Source organism: Camarhynchus parvulus, chromosome Z (assembly GCF_901933205.1).
Source record: "Camarhynchus parvulus chromosome Z, STF_HiC, whole genome shotgun sequence".
Taxonomy (NCBI): domain Eukaryota; kingdom Metazoa; phylum Chordata; class Aves; order Passeriformes; family Thraupidae; genus Camarhynchus; species Camarhynchus parvulus.
Window position 1 is genome coordinate 2,013,966 of NC_044601.1, and position 16,454 is coordinate 2,030,419.

The 16,454-nt window shown below is 37.5% G+C and overlaps 1 protein-coding gene across 1 annotated transcript in view; it reads left to right on the forward strand.

Annotated features, from left to right (window-relative positions):
• Positions 1–16,454, forward strand: part of FBXL17 (F-box and leucine rich repeat protein 17) — a 278,422-nt gene that overhangs the window by 157,902 nt on the left and 104,066 nt on the right. The gene's annotated exons all lie outside the window — the stretch shown is intronic.

Sequence of the window (16,454 nt, forward strand, 5' to 3'; positions counted from 1 at the left end):
TGTGGTAAGCACAGTTAGGCAACAACTAAAGCATCACTGTGTTATCAGCATGAATCTCATGCTAAAGTGAAAACACAGCACTGTTCAGTGTCCTTTCACTCTACTCCACCCCAAGGGATCTGTTATTAACAAGAACCTCAGTAACACTTCCTCCAGAGGCAGGTTTTGACATTAAATTGGTATCAAAGACAGTCTAGGAACATTTCAGCATGTTAAACCACGTGAGGTTCTTGCTGGCTTACATGGCTTATCTTTTAACCTCGTGTTCAAATTACTTCAGTTCTTAACCCTCAATATTTTAATATTATGCATTGTTATGTTTTTTCGAAGGAACAGATTTACAGTTGACACCTGTGGTCTCCAGGGACTGCAAGGAACTTGGGTGCAAAGAGTTGAGGTAGCTTTCAAATCCAAAGACTCACTTGTATAACAGGCCTTTAGAGGAGTTGCTAAAGGGTAGGGACCTGTAGACTGAGTGTTTCTCTGCTTCTTTGGCAGTGAATATGCTATATTTTGCAGAAAGGATATTGCAATTGGACTGTAATTGTTTTGTTCTGGTACCTTCTTTTTCTTGCAATTATCTGTTAAGATAGTAATGTACTTTTCATTGTCTGATATTTAGAAGCTTTTATTTTATTAATTTTGGCTTGGATAATTTCAGCTATAATTCGGATATGCTCCAAGTTTCTTTGTAGGCAGTTTTACTAGTCTACCAACAAGCTGTATTCTTCAGACTTTTAAGTCAAGATGGTTGACAGACCTGAGGTTTTTGACTGCAGTGCTAAGGATTTCTGTAGACTGTCTAAGACTCATGAAAGAAGAAAATAGTTTCTCCTCCTCCTGTAGGATCTGAACATTTGATGGCTTTTGTCTGAGTTGTTAATGGATGGTTTTCCATACTCCTTTATGGAAAGAGCCACTTAATTGTTCTTTAGGTTACAGCTAATTAGAGCATAGACAAGTAGTTTTGCTCATCCCAGTATGAAGCTGGATGAACTATATACTTGGTTTTGCTTGTGCAGAAGAAACTTCTTGATCATTCATCATGAATCTGAACCAGCAACAGAGTAAATCCATGAGGCCCTGGAGGTCAAATTGTGGAATTCTTTTTTTATATGTCTGTCAGGAAGATTTGTCAGCAGTTATCTTCCTCATCTTTCTATTCTAACCCACTTCATATCATAGAATCATAGAACTGAGTAGCTTCTTCCAGAGCTTGTTTAAGAAAGGGCAAACAGCCAGGTGATAAGGTGAGAAGAAGAGAATACAGCAGCCTCAGTAGTGTGCTGATCAAAAGCTGAAAAGAGTCAGCTGCTTTTTTGGATGTTTTTAACTCGTTGGCATGGCCAAATAGTTAAAAAAGTGAAAGGATGGCATTCAGCATATTTATACATTGGGGACCCTTTAGCCCTGATGGAAGGAGATAGTAATCCAGGATGCTTCCTTTTCCAGTATGATTCTTAAACAGACTGAGGTCTCTAGATGAAGGTCTAGAGTCCTTTATTTGCAACATAGACTCTGATTGTGTTAGAAAGTATTTCATATTGGTTAATTCTAGTGTGTCTTCAGTGGCTTTCAGTTTTATCCCGTATTCCTGTGTAGATATTATTATTTTGTATGCTACCAACAATAATTGGTGCTGGTACATGTAGTACCTGGGTATATGTAGTACATTTCTCATGGGTTACTGTAGCCTGGCATTTTAGATGGATAACTTCTATCCTTACACTTTCTGAGCCGGCTGTGGCTGGAGACATTGTTCTCCTTTCTGGTAATGAAGCAAAAAGTGTTTGAAATCAAACAAAAAAGCCAGTTAAAAAAAAAAAAAGACAATAGAGATGAAGATATGCATAGGACATGTGCCCCAAGTCATATGCCAAAGGATCTTTGCCTCAGAGTATGGAATGCAATACTAGAATTGAGTGTGGGAGTAAAAGTGTGAGTTGTGTCCATTCTTTCTGTGATGTTGGAAAAAATTTAGATTGTTAGGACCAAAACACTTGCATAATGGATGGATGAAAGGAAAAAATCAATTTCTTCTTCAAAATCTGTGAGAAAATAGTGCTGCAAATATTTTTGACAAGATGTCAGGAGTAATTTTTAGTTTTCTAGTAGTGTTCTGACTAAAGCAAAATGTCTTATTTGAAACACAAAGTTCAATATAGCTGTAAATCTTCAACAGCTTTGATGAAAAATATATAAAAGTAAACTTTTGTTGATAGATACCCCAGTTTTTTCAGGTAATGCTTTTCCATGTACCCTGAACTATTTGAAACTTACTATGTTTCTATGGGTTTACCATGAAACACTGAAAACAAGATGTTTTCAATACCAGCTTCAGGCAAAATGGATCTCCTTAGCATAATAGATTTCTCTGACGGTCTTTGTTTTCTTTTATATGGCTTCCTCTAATGAAAGGCAGTCCTATTCTCAAATACAGTTTGAGACAGTACTGAGGGTTTATTAATTCTTCTTTCCACTGGAAAAGAGCATTCCTGACTTCTGACAATAGCCACCGTACTGTTAAATATAAATATATTTTTATGATATCAGAAATTAATGAAAATTGGCGCAAGAGTGTTCCCCTATTTGGCATTGTAAGATGAATTAGCTTTAATTTTCTTTTTCTTGAACTGCTGCTATAAAGAGGTTTTCTATTTAGTTCAACTGGCAAATAACCACACTGTTAGAAATATTCCTATTTTTATACATAAGGCAACATATTTTATCTTAGTTGTAAAAAATAGAGTGCTGAAGCATCTGCTTTCAATACACTTAAAAGGAATTGCATTGATGTTTTTGTTGCAGAAAGAGCAAAGAGTATGTATTTTTCCTATATGAAATAAATGAACTGATGTTGAGGCTGTGATTTTTTTTTTATAGCAAAGCCATATGTAGAAGGCAAATAATATTTGCCGTATTTATTTCTGCAGTAAACTATTATTGGCTATGACACATGTCTAAATGTATGATACACAATGTGCTGAGGTTCATTTGGAATCTTGATTTTTACTGACTTTTCCTGAGGATTTTAAAGGATGCTCATCCTTCCATGTAAGGGTTATCTGTATGGAGCAGGCAACCTCTAATTCATGGCTTGAAGCCCTTTGATCTGCTACAGATAGCAGCCTCTATCATTTATTTTGAGCTTCCCACCTATTCTGGAAGACTGGACTGATTTTCTTCTGTTTCCTGCATTCCTGTTGGATGTTTTAGGAGTCAGAATTTCAGCTGCTTTCCTGAATACTAAACACTGCTACAGTTTTCTGAAACATGAGTGTCAGCAAGAAAGGCTTGGAGGAGTGTTGAGACATCTTTCTGAAGGACTAGGAGGAAATCTTACTTTTGAACTGAGTGACGGTAGAAACTCACTCAGGGTGCAGTTATGCAACAGTTTTCTGCAATTTTTTAAGTTTCAAACTGAAATGTAAAGTCTCTCTGCCTGGTTCACTTGTAGATAAATACAAAAGGAAGGCAACTTTCATATAAAATTCTTCAGATAAGTTTAGTTTTGCATCTCATTTGTGCACATTCAGGAGGTTTTTTTGGCTCCTTGTCACATTTAACAAATTCTTCCATTTTACTGTGTAGCAACTTACATTTTCAATAAAAAATTAAATATTTAATGACGATACATTGTCGTACATGTTTATCTGGCCTTTATTCATAAAGATGCTTGGGGAGCTGTGTGTCTATTTGCAAATCTAGTCACGTGTACGAACGTAGAGTTAATACTCAGCTCAAATTACTTTCTACAAACATGAGCTATTACTGTATTAAGAACTTCATTCAACATTTAAAAGTCTTCTTTTTTTTGTTTTTTATTTTCAGGATATCTAACTTGTAACAATTTCTTTATTAGAACTGTAAATCCATTTTCATTATTCCCTAAAGGTAGATTTTTTTTTTCTCACTGGAATTACATATAGTGAGTTTGGGCTTTATGGTGTTATATTTTTTTTAATTCATATATTTGCTTAGTATCTATAACAAGCTGAAAGACTCATGAGCAGCTATTTTTTGCCCTGTGTAAGGTCTTTTAAATAACTCTGAAATCTTTTATAAGGCCTCACAGTTTAGGAAATACATGCATGTAATACGTAATTACAGGGGAAAGTCTACATTGACGATACATGCAATTGCATTTTTCCAGCAGTCATAAGATCTAGTGTAGCCATTTGGTTGTTGACTGGTGGATTCAGCACATAGCTTAAAATGCTTGGTTTTATCTTTGATTTTTAGTAGTACTGTTTCCAAAGGCATTATTTTAAACATTCTTTTCCTCGAGTGTTTTTTCCTATGTAAAACTTTATTTAGCTCATGTATTTTTGTATTAGGAAATGCCCCTTTCCCTGGTGTCTTAGTCTTTTTTGTTTCCTTTTTTTGTCACTTGATTTATGTATTACAGTTTTTATTTACCTGGGTCTGCAGTTTTGGAAGCTTTTCATGGATTATATCTCTCCTTTATGAAAGAGTAAAACAAATTATTTGTTTTCATCTGGTTTTTTTTTCCTATTGAATGCCAGAGTGTGTGTTTGTAGGGGATTGCAAAGTATGGTAATAAATTGTTAATTGTATTATTGTGATTGTCTTCAAAGACCACTGCTGAAGTGTTTGAGAATCCTTAGGAACAGCTTATTAAGAATCTTTATATGCCTTTGACTCTAACTTGAGTGCTTGTAAAGATTAGTGGCCACTTCTATCTTCCTTGAACTTGTTGGGTTGAGAGGCCTATGAAGAGTTATTTGAGTGGGGATTTGTGGGTTTTCAGTATAATTTTATATGAGGCATAAACAAAGTTTAGAACCATGTTATATATAAACCAGGGAGTATATTCTTATTTGTTGTTCTTCTAATACTCTTATTTTGTTATGCTAAGAGGAAAAACATACTTTAGAAGTTCTTGGATGTTTGCAATGCATTGTTTTTTTCTCCATTACTTCAATACTTAGAGAATTTCTTGATAAAAATTTTAATTCCTTACATATTACCCGTCTACCTAGCTTTTCTTTTTGTTGTTAGTTGCAGATATAAATTCTCATTTTATAACGCTTTCTAATAAATCTACCTGGTTAAAGAAGTTTTCCAGATTATGTAAGAAATCAAAAACTCCCACTGTGTGAAAATAATCTGAAAATCCTTTTTCCACTGTGTTTGACAAGCATCACTATTTTCACCCTTAGTAATCTTCAAACTTTCCACATGTTAAACAAAATTAGTCTGGATGAGTACAAATGAAAATTATTTCGTATGTAAGTTGACACAGTGGACCCTGGAGAGGAAAGATGATGGTTAAGAAAAAGAATAAATAAGTTCCCATTCCAGCTCTTCAGTTAGCTGGGGCTTCTACCTGCCAACCCTTCCAAACCATCTCAGACTACAGCCACCTTTGTAGGGATTTAATTGCCTTCCTTGTTGTCAGGGGATCTGCTACAGCACATGGTGATTATCTGAGACATCCAGAGGAAATGGATGGAGACACTGACTTCCATCTCAAGAGCTCTTTCTGTGCTGCCACCCAAGGCTCCTATTAAACCCTGCCTCTTTGTTTTTGTGTAAAAAGCAGCCCAAACCCAAAAACAACCAAACAAAAGAACAGTTGAGCTTCTCAGTTATTTTCATAAACAGTATCATAAGCATATATGTAGTATAGGAACCTATGGTGGTGAAATTTTGTAAGTGGGTAAAATAAAAAAATGTTTATTATAAAAATAAAATAATCCTGTGGACGTTCAGTTTTCAGTGAGGTTTTGATACTTGTAAATGAAATAAGAATGTGAAAGGTAAGCTCTTAGTGACAGGACACGTTTTCATCTGCAGTCATAAATCAGATGTGAACATTTAGATTATATAATTGTTTTGTAGTAGTGTAGGCTTATCTTTATTTCTAGGCTTAAAATGATTCTAAAGGCTCTTGGTTTTAAATCTATGCTGCAATATAATCAACAGACCTGTAAAGCCATTTGATAGAGATCTTTCTGGAGGAAAAAGGTGCTGTGTAAGTAGGCAGTACAATATTTAATAAGTATGTGCAAGATAGTGCGTGTCAAACCATCCTGAAATCTCTATGCCACGACTCGGAGTCTTACTTTTGAAGTACAGAGCCCAGAGGGTGGCAGTGAAGGCAAAGTTATCTGGCTTTGTCCAAGCATTTCTCACAAAGACAAGCCATGCTGAAAAGTAGAGACATTTTAGAAATCACCAGGTTACCACTGGCAAAAAGAAACTGGCTAAGGGGAAAAGGCAAAAAATTTTTTGTGTCCAACTGAGAGGCACAAGAGAGGCACACAAGAAACCAAGATCTGAGATTACTGTGATCAGTGTTGTAATTTTTGCAGGGACAGACAGTGTTTTCATAATTTCTTATACTAAAAGAGAATGAGAATGGTTTGGAATAATCTGTTGGGAGTTGGTGGTAATTATTATAGCTGATGCCAACTGGTAGCCAAGAATTATGTCTGTTTCTTGATTCCCACACTAACAGAGTTCTTAAAGGACAGAAAAGTTTTGAAATCTGGATTCAACTGAAGAGTTACATGTGTTTCAGTTAGCTCTGTCTCACTTGCAAGTGCTTAGCATGATCTCAGTTTCTTCAATCATGCTAAATTATTACTCATTATATTACTGTAACAAAGTTCTATGGATTATTTTAAGATGCCTTTTGTGTTGCATCCATTTCACTGAAATGCTGTTCTTGTAATTTATCAATTAGCAACTTTTGTTTATATATTGTTAAATAAAATAAATTAAAATTCACTTTAACAGAGGAGCTACTGTTTTTAAAACACTGTCAAGTAATTGATAATAGCTAATTATCTGAACTTGAAATCAAGCTGAGCTGTGTATAGAAAATTCACACTGCTTCTAATCATTGTAATATCCTATAGAATGCCCAAGTCATGATGTCTGAAGGGTGTGTGTGTTTGAAATTGATTACTTCTAATGAATATTGAGAAGTAGTCTAAAAAAATTTCTTGTCAACTTTTTATGTTACTTGCACCTGTTTTTGCTGTAGTCAGAGTGTGACTGCAACCGTGTCTATCCCTGGCATGAAGCAAAATACTGTATTCACAGTTGTGGGTGTGCTTCATAAGAGAAAAATAGCATCATTTTATGGACTGGCTCGCACATGCCTAATTTATGTACACAAGATGGCAGTACTTTGTTTGCAGGTGATAGTAAGGGGTGGAATTATAAGTTGTAAGACTTTTTCCTCTGTAAATATCTGCACACATTATTTTACTGATTTTATATTCTTATATCAAAAAATGGGAAAAACCTACATTAACATAAGTAGAAATATACATAGATACTGTATATTGGGTATGTTTTCATCTATGTTACTATTTAGAAATATTAATGCATTAAAATACTTTTAAATACATTTCTGAAGTTCTAATATTTCTACCTTGAAATATTTACAGTACATACATTAACCTTTATCTGAAAAACCTAGCATTAAAAAATATAATAAAGAGAGCAAACTGTGACATAACAATATCATTTTAGTCTAAGTTTGTGTCTGCTTATTATTTGCTCAGTAGTCTACAGTTCAGAAGTTTTGTCACTGCAGTGATCATACCTCCGTGATATTATCAGAAATACCTAAATCTTTAAGAAAAGTTGTTAACCCTCATCTAGAGGTCATTGAAATGAAATGTAAATACTCAATTAAAAAATCTTTTCCTTCTTGTACCTTTCTGAGACAGTGGGCTTGTAACTGTAGTATGCAGTGGAAATTAATGTTTTTAGCCAAGATTCATAATTTACAATGCAAAATGTAACTGGAAGCCAAGAAAATTACAATAGGAAAATTTCATTAGGAAACAGTCACATTTTGCTCAACTTGCAATTTTGGAAGTTTCAGTAAATCTTAGGTTTTGAGATTCAAATATATAAGCAATGTATTTGTAGGAAACAAATACTTCAAAAACTTCTTTACAACACGTAGGTAAAAAATTAATTTGGTGGTGGCTGAAATCAAAATTAAAGGTAAGGATACAAATGTGTTCTTGGGTTTTTTACCTATGATGATCTACGTCTTGTCTGACCACACTGGGCTCCTGCTGAACTGAGGAATTACTGACTGGTGACAGGCGTTAATTGATGGATGTAGTCACAGGAAAGGATGTCATGTTGGTTTTCTATGATCTGCTACTTCCACTTACTCCTCCACCTAGCACAAAAACATTATTATACACTGATTTAGTCTCACTGCTGTCCCAAACTTCATCACAGAGAAGGTAAATTTTATTCAATAGATTAGTGGGGATGGACTTAATTTGAAAATGCTCAGACTTTGTTTCATCATGATGAACAAAATCATGTCTTGAGGTGCCTAGGGTGCAGTGAATAATTCAACTAGAGCCACATAAACAGGTCAGACAGGAAACGGGAATTGCATTAAAGCCAATGGAGAAGAATTTGAGTTGTATGAGCTCTGCTTACTGATAACGTCCCTTGGTCTTACTATGACAGAAATAAGCTGAACTACTGTCATAATTTTCTAAAAAAAAAAAAAAAAGTAGTAGAGATACCAAGCAGCTTAGTCACATGAATAATTCATCCACATAGCAGGAGGAAATAGTAAGTGAGCTCTTCTAAATCCAGGATTAAACCCAAAGTTGCTAAAATCAGAAAAGGCATTAGGATTCCACTTACTAATGAAGTGCTGTAACTGAAAACCTCATGCAATTGTGTAACAACTTGCTAGAATGGGAATATGAAAGGTCTCGTTCTGCTTTTTGAGGCACAATTTGGTAGTTATTTGTTTTAAAGGAAACTGATACATATCTTCAAGCAGGTAAATAATGTTAATTCATTTCTTTCATGGCCCCAAGCAAAAGATTTAGCCTGCCATATCACCACTTATATGTTTCCTGCTATGTCCAAGACGAATGTTAGCTAAAACACATCTCCATAAGCACATTAGGATGCTAGCTGGTGCAGGAAATATTTGAAGATTTTGTCAACACTTTGAAGTAACCAGTATTGGACGTAATTAATTCTGTCAATGAGCTACTTTGAAGGCCTAGTAATGTTTGATGCCACTACCTTGAGATTCTGTGCATGGAGTTAAAGATTTCAAACTACTTGCCATAGCAAATAATTTTGCATTTATGATTTGTGGACAAATGTTACATGTTTTTTTTCCCATGGGGGAGGTCATTCTTTCTCAACCAGAGTCATCCTATGTACTTCTGCTGAAAGTACTAGACAAAACATGAAATTGGAGTAACAGGTGGAAACTTAACTTTCAATTCAATATGAATGCATTACTTGTGCTTTGTGAATCACTTTGGCTGACTATTTACCTCCTAATGAAATTCCAATCTTGCAATTAGAAAACAAGTTTCAGTCCTTCTGTGGATGTTGGGAACCAAACACAAATACAAACTCAATTTGACTGTGCCTATCATAGGTACAGACAAGTTAGTAAGATTATAAAGAAGGTTTTTATCTAGATAAAAATTTGAATTAAAATGTTACTAGGCTGTGTCTAGCAATGAGTTACTGTCGTGGTTTGAGAGGAAGTGAGTTTTTTGGGATGCTGTGGTCAAACCAATAGGTGCTCAGATTTGAATATTCGCACCTGGTGTAGCCACTGAGGACATGGATACGCCTCTGAGAACACAGGGGGTTAAAAGCAGGGAACTCCCAGGGGGAAGCTCTCTTGGTTCTGGTGGTGAAAGGTTCAGAGCTCTCCTGCCCGGCTGCGGGCTGGGCAGGGGAGGGGAAGCCATGCGGCCGGGTGAGGTAGGCCGGGGCCTTGGACAGAGAAGGGAGGTGAAGGCCCCTGCAGGATGGAAGGGTGGAGGAGCACTGAGAGGCATTGGGCAGCCCCCCACACCCAGAGAGAGAGAGAGACACGATGTCTGTGCCTGTGCCACCCTGAAATTTGATAGCGCGGCCAGCAGAGGAGGAGAAGGGGGGAGTGTGGCAAGAAGGTGCCCACAGGGCAGCCGTGGGAGCTCTGGACAGGCTGAGCCTGAGATTTTTAACCCTTTTCTTGGATGATGGAAACCTTACAAATGCTGATCCTCCTGGAGTTGAATGAGAAGAGAGATAGAGATGAGATAAGAGGAAATGGGCCACGAGAGAAGTAGAGAAGAATCTTCGGTGGGAGGAGGTGATGGAGGTGATGGAGTGGCCTTTGGCTGGACTTTTCTTGTATAGCCATGGACAGAACCATTTTCCCTGTGACACAGAGACTGCATTTGTGGGGAGGCAATGGCTTGGAGCCAAGGGAGTGCAGTGATGTTATGTGAAGGAGTGTGTGAGCAGAGATGACGGGTGAGGAGGGTGGTTGGTGCCCTCGATCTTCAGTGAAGGAGAAGATCTCTGTTCTTGAGACCCCTCGGACCCAGGGGGTGAAATATGTGGGGGCCATTTGTCCCAAAAGTGGGAGACTGTGCTCTTTTTGGAACTGGGCAAAGCACCCTTAAAAAGAGAACCCTAGAAGCAGCTCTGGTCCATGTGCAGTGGTGAGAGCACTGGGCATGGAAGGAAGATGTCACCATGGCAGATGTTGTCTGGGCGGTGCCATGTGTGACATGGAAACACACAAGATTTCAATGGTGTTTCCAGGGGAAGCCTGTGGCACAAGAGGGGCTCCTCCCTCCTTGATGAACTCAGAATTGATTATCTGAAGGGTGGTGATGGACTGAGAGTTGGTGATCTGAGGGATTGATATATTGGAAATTTGGTGGGGGGAGGAGGAAATGTTTTTGGAAGGTTTTCATTCTTTCTGTGTGTTTCTTTTTACATACAGTTGTAAGTTAATAAAGTTTTCTCTTCTTTATTTCTAAGTGGGAGCCTGCTTTTCTCTATTCCTGGTCACATCTCACAGCAGACACCAGGGAGGAGGTATTTTCATGGGGGCACTGGCATTGCGCCAGCGTCAAACCGTGACATTTTCCCACTCCTTTATCTGTTCTGCCAATAATCTAGGAAATTCTAGGAGCTTCCATGTGAAACTTGAAAACTAGTAATTTAATCAGAATTAAGAGAGTGAGAACATAATCTTTCTAAATAATTGTTATCGGTACAGTCTTTGAATATCTTAGCATGCAGTGGATGGTAAAGAAAACAAGGCATCCTTTAAATACAGGTTTTGTTACTAAAATCCTGAATGGGCTTCAAAGAGTTCTTCTTACTTTTTTTTTCTAATTTGCTGCCACCCCAGTAAATGTGGTCGTAGTGAGAGAAATTCTGAACACAGTGGATGTCAGAACAACTTGGCAAATGGTATCTGTTTTGAATTCTTAAAAATGTGAAGCATTGTGTCGGACAGTGGACATATTTGCTCCAGCTGACCACCAGCATGCTCTGCTGTCTGTGTTGCTTACCTGTCTAAAAAAGTGCAAAGCAAACTTAGTTTGTACACTGTTCCTTCTGTGGTTTCTCAGTGTTGCACATATGGAATATATGTAACATTTTCCTCCCCCTCGCTGTTTCTATCAAGCACGCACACTGGTTACTTTGCTTTTCCTGACTTCCCCTGGTGAGTGGGGAAATGTGCCTGTGTTACTTCTATACACAAATGACTTCTTGCACAGAGGGACTGACAATTCCAGCTCTGTTTGACCTGGTTTAAGTGGCTACCAAATTTTAGAGGTAAGATTAATAGGAAAACCCTGTTTTTTTTTCTTTTGGAAGCTTTAACTATCAGCAAAATTTAGTACTTCAATGCAATATAATATTACTATAGGAAAGCAGGGAAAGGGAGATCTGCAGTTAGGTGATTTCATAGAATTTTATATATATTTTTTTTAATATTGGTTTGCTAGAAAAATCTATGAAATGATAGTTATGTATAATGAATTATGAATGCATCATGGAATTCTTGCCTGAGCTCTTCAGAGGGGCAAAAATGCACCACACAGGAATTTTCTTAGGTTTTTTTAATATGTAGATTTTAATTAACTGCATAATTTGTCATGGTTTAGACAGTTACACTTTTGTGGATATAGCTGGATCAGTTTAAGAAATCATTTGATGCTGTTTGTGGTTGTTCTGCAGCAGAACATAATAGTCACTGTCATAGCTGAAATGCCATGACGGAATCACATGACTATTTCTGTTCTGTTTCAATGCGAAGTTAGTTGAGGCTTGCTGGGAAGACATCTAAACTTAGGCTGTCGAGCATTAAGATATTCACATCCATGAACTGAGTGCTCAGCTAGAGGATGATATTGTACCATTGGGTTTCTTAAATGCTTCTGAAAAATTAGGAAGAAAAAAATATCAAATTTGTACAATTTCAGTCAAAATCATTCTGCTTATTCTTAAGTTGAGGTTTTTTCTTTTGTTTTAGGTGGCAATTTATTACTTTTGAACAACTTGATAGCATTTGGGGTAGCTAGTGAGACAATACTGAGATGTAAGTGCAGGCAGGTAACTCTAAGTCATGTTTCTTTTACTAAGCTAAAAGCTATGCTATGATACAGCAACTGAATAATTACTAATCATCTGAATTCCTAACAAAATCAGAACCATATCAGCAAAACTCAGGGGGCCCTAAGACAGGAGGGAATGAAAAAAGTTTCTTCACTTATTTCTGAATGTGTTTATAATTGCTCAGTTATGAAATTTCTAGCTATTGAAAACTGCTATTTTTTGTCCCTTCAGTTTGAAGGGACACAATATATTCCTAATATTCCTTCTAGACAGATTATTTTCCATTAAGATTGCATGAAAAGCTACCTTCTTAAGTACTTCCAGAATTGAACAGCATTAGGTGAAGTTTGTGCATTATTAGGTGGTATTAATATCTGCATTTAGAGACGGTAATTGGCAATCTGTTAAGATCATGATGCATAGAAAGACATAATGCTCTTCCAGCTTCCAATAAATATATTTGCTAGTACATTCTCTGAGTTAAAAGCAGGCAATTTTGCTTCATACAAATCAAATAGAGCATCATCAAGCTTCCTTTCTGTTGCTTTATCCAAGCAGTGTAACAGTAACAGAAATGCTAGCCAGACAGCCACATGGAAAGAAATTCATTATCATTTCATTAAGAGCTTCTGAAATTTGCCTTTAAACTGCTTGGTTTTTTTGGTCTTGCCTTTGTTTGTTTGTTTGTTTGTTTGTTTTTAAAGACATTGCTATCTCAGTGCATTCATTCCAATTTAAAGCAAAGTTCTAAGAACCTTGGCATTCTTACCGAGATTTAGACAGCAGTTCATGGTAAATCAAGAGTTTTAAAATTCTAGCAGGCCTAGATATTTTTCCCTATGCTTAAATTTGTACACTAAAATATTTCCAGAAAGGTATTATGCATGAAGTATTCCAAATTTCTTGTACAAGCTTTGCTGTGATGCTACCCTTTGCGTGAGACCTGAGAACTGCAGAACTCAGTTATTACCCTCATTCTGCAATCTCCCTTCTTTATAGTATTTGTCAAAAAATGCATTGAACTTGATTTTTTCTTTTATCAGTTTTGCTAACTTCAGCAGAATTAAATGAATGTAACAGATCTACCAACCTGCTGTAATTCTTAAAGTATAAAGAGAATGGACTCCAAATCAATTCCAAAGAAGCATGAATTTTGATGAGTACTGGTTTTTATTTTTTTCCTCTTTGATTATCTTGGCTCTTCTTCTTCTCTGTCATTGCTTTGTATAAGCAGAAATTTACTACAAACTTGAATGTCCTTCTGCAGTAGAGAAATATCAGATGTGATGATAAAACTATTCTGCAGAGAGCTTACTAATTTCCGGTAAAAAACTTTACTTCTTCTACTGTCTAATGAAAAAAATTACCCATGTAAACCTTGTTCATCTCGTATAAATTTAGATCATAGCTCTCAGAATACTGCTGTTCCCATTAATAGGATGAAGAATATTTATCAAACTTTTATAGGGACTTGATGTTTTCACGGAACTGAGCCTTTGCAATATTTAAATCATCTGTTTACAACTCATTAAAAACTAGATTTATGGAATATGTTTCCATTTTGGAAAGGAGAAACTGAGGCAGAGGTTTTGCTGTTTTTTTAAAGTTAGCAGGAGAGACCCTTGATGAAATCCATTCTCAGTCCCCATGACCCATTGACCATTATCTGCAGTGTTGTTTCAAGAAAAGGCAGTCTTTAAAGCTGTACATTAATGAATACCTGGTAGAGGTTAGAGGGTTCTTTTTTTAATTAGAAAAAAAAGTCAGAGATACAAAGGGGTTTGAAAGGGTAAATCTCAATAGATAAGATCAGCTGCCTATCTGCAAAGCTCAGTGAAGCATATGTCAGCCCCTGTGGTATGAAAATAAAGCAGTGAATGTGGTGAAATATTCTCTCATATGTGTGTACTCCTGGTTGAGATCAAGAAGTACAGAGCTGTATAAACACAGTATTTTATTTTCAAAATATCAGGTGAAGTTTTTTTTTCATTTTTATGGAACTATTTTAAAGTTTATCCAAGCATTCTAAAAGCACACTTCAAAGAACATTTATGGGAAGTTAGAGCATGACAGTACAGTTGCCATTTCTTACTTTTGCTGTATTAAACTTGGAGGCTTTTGTTGAAAAAAAAAAAGGCTATTTTTACTCTTACTCTATACTAAGTCTTAATGGAATAGCGCAAGACTACTTACAAAAAAAAGAAAATCTATCAAAACTGAGGCCACTGTAACTCCAGGAAACATCTTGAGGCCTGAAGCAGGTAAATGTAATCTCTAAAACCTGAGGAAGAATAAAATCCACTGCTGTTCAAAGCCCAGTCTCCCCATGCATGAAATGGTGCAACTGAGCTGGTATATGCCCTTGTGTGCTTTGTACTGGGAGGGAGAATTATAGCAATACTTCAAGGTTTTCTTCTTTGGACTGTCTCTTCTCCTTTACACTTCTCTGAATTTGCAGCTTATGTGGTGGTCTGTCTCTGAACTTCGTTCCGTGTGCAGCATTATTACTAAATGATTTCAACTAAAGATTCAGCCATAACACACATTCAGAGTCTGAATATCACCTCACCCTCTTTGTACACTACTGTGGCAGTAGAACCTCAAGGTTCTTGTTTGAACTCATGAGGATTTGCTTATTTGTATAAAAATAGAGCCTACAATCTGCAAACTACCTATCTTGTCTATAGCTACTGTGCATTCTTTATTTTCTAAATATGCACATTTTTGCATTTAACAGATAACATTATGACAGTTTCCTTTACAGTTGTCTCAGGAAAAGCCACCATGACATTCTCTGTGTAGGGAAGTAATGTCTATGTATGCAACTCTTCTACATCCGTACACTAATCATAAAATCATAGAATGGCTTGGGTTGGAAGTGACCTTAAAGATCGTTTCACTCAAACGTCCCTGTCATGAACAGAAATACTTTTTGCTAGATCAGTTTTCTCAGAGCTCCATCCTGAATACTTCTGGGGATGGGGCAATCACAGGTCCTCTGGCCAAACTCTTCCAGTGCCTCACCATTCTCATAGTAAAGATTTTCTTCTTAATATCTAAACTAAACCTACTTTCTGTCATTTTAAAGCCATGCCCCCTTGTCCTAACTCTCTCTGTATGCCCTTGTAAACAGTCCCTTTCCATCTTTCTTATGAGGTTCCTTTGAGTACTGGAAAGCTGCAGTTAGGTCACCCTAAAGCCTTCTTTTCTCCAGACTGAGCAATCCCCATTCTCTCAGCCTTCCCTCCTAGCAGAGGTGCTCCACGCCTCTGACCACCTTGGTGCCTCCTCTGGGCTCTCTCCAGCAGCTCCGTGTCCTTCCTGTGCTGGGAGCCCAGGGCTGGAGGCAGCTCTGCAGTGGGGTCTCAGCAGAGCGGGGCAGAGGGGCAGAATCCCCTCCCTGCCCTGCTGCCCAGGGGCTCTGGCTGCAGCCCAGGACACACTTGGCTCTCTGGGCTGGCAGTGCCCATGGCTGGCTCCTGTCCAGCTCTCACCCACAGCACCCCCAAGGCCTTCTGGGCAGGGCTGCTCTCCGTCTGTTCATGCCCAGCCTGGGCTGGCACCAGGGATTGCCCTGACCCAGGGGCAGCACCTGAGCTTGGCCTCGTTAAACCTCGTGAGATTCCCATGGGCCACTGCTCGAGCTTGTCCAGGTCCTTCTGGATGGCATCTGTCCCTCAGGAGTGTCAGCTGCACCACTCAGCTTGGTGTCATCTGCAGATTTCAAAGGGGGCACTCAATCCCTTCACCTGTGTCATTAATGGAGATATAAAATAACACTTATCCCAATGTGATCCCCTGAAAGACATCACTTCTCACTGATGGCCATTAGGACTCTGAACTATTGACCAGAGGAGTAATTCAACGGCATCCTATCAGGAATGCAAATATTTTGCCAGTATTTTAGTGGAAAAGCTCATCTGAAACAGTTCAGGGAATAAGCAATTGCTTATTTTATAATACAAAACAATGTTTACTAAGGATTATGCATGGGCTTGCTGGTAGTGAGCGCTTCCTTGGTTTTCCTTATGACAGTAGACAGGTTGCCACAATAA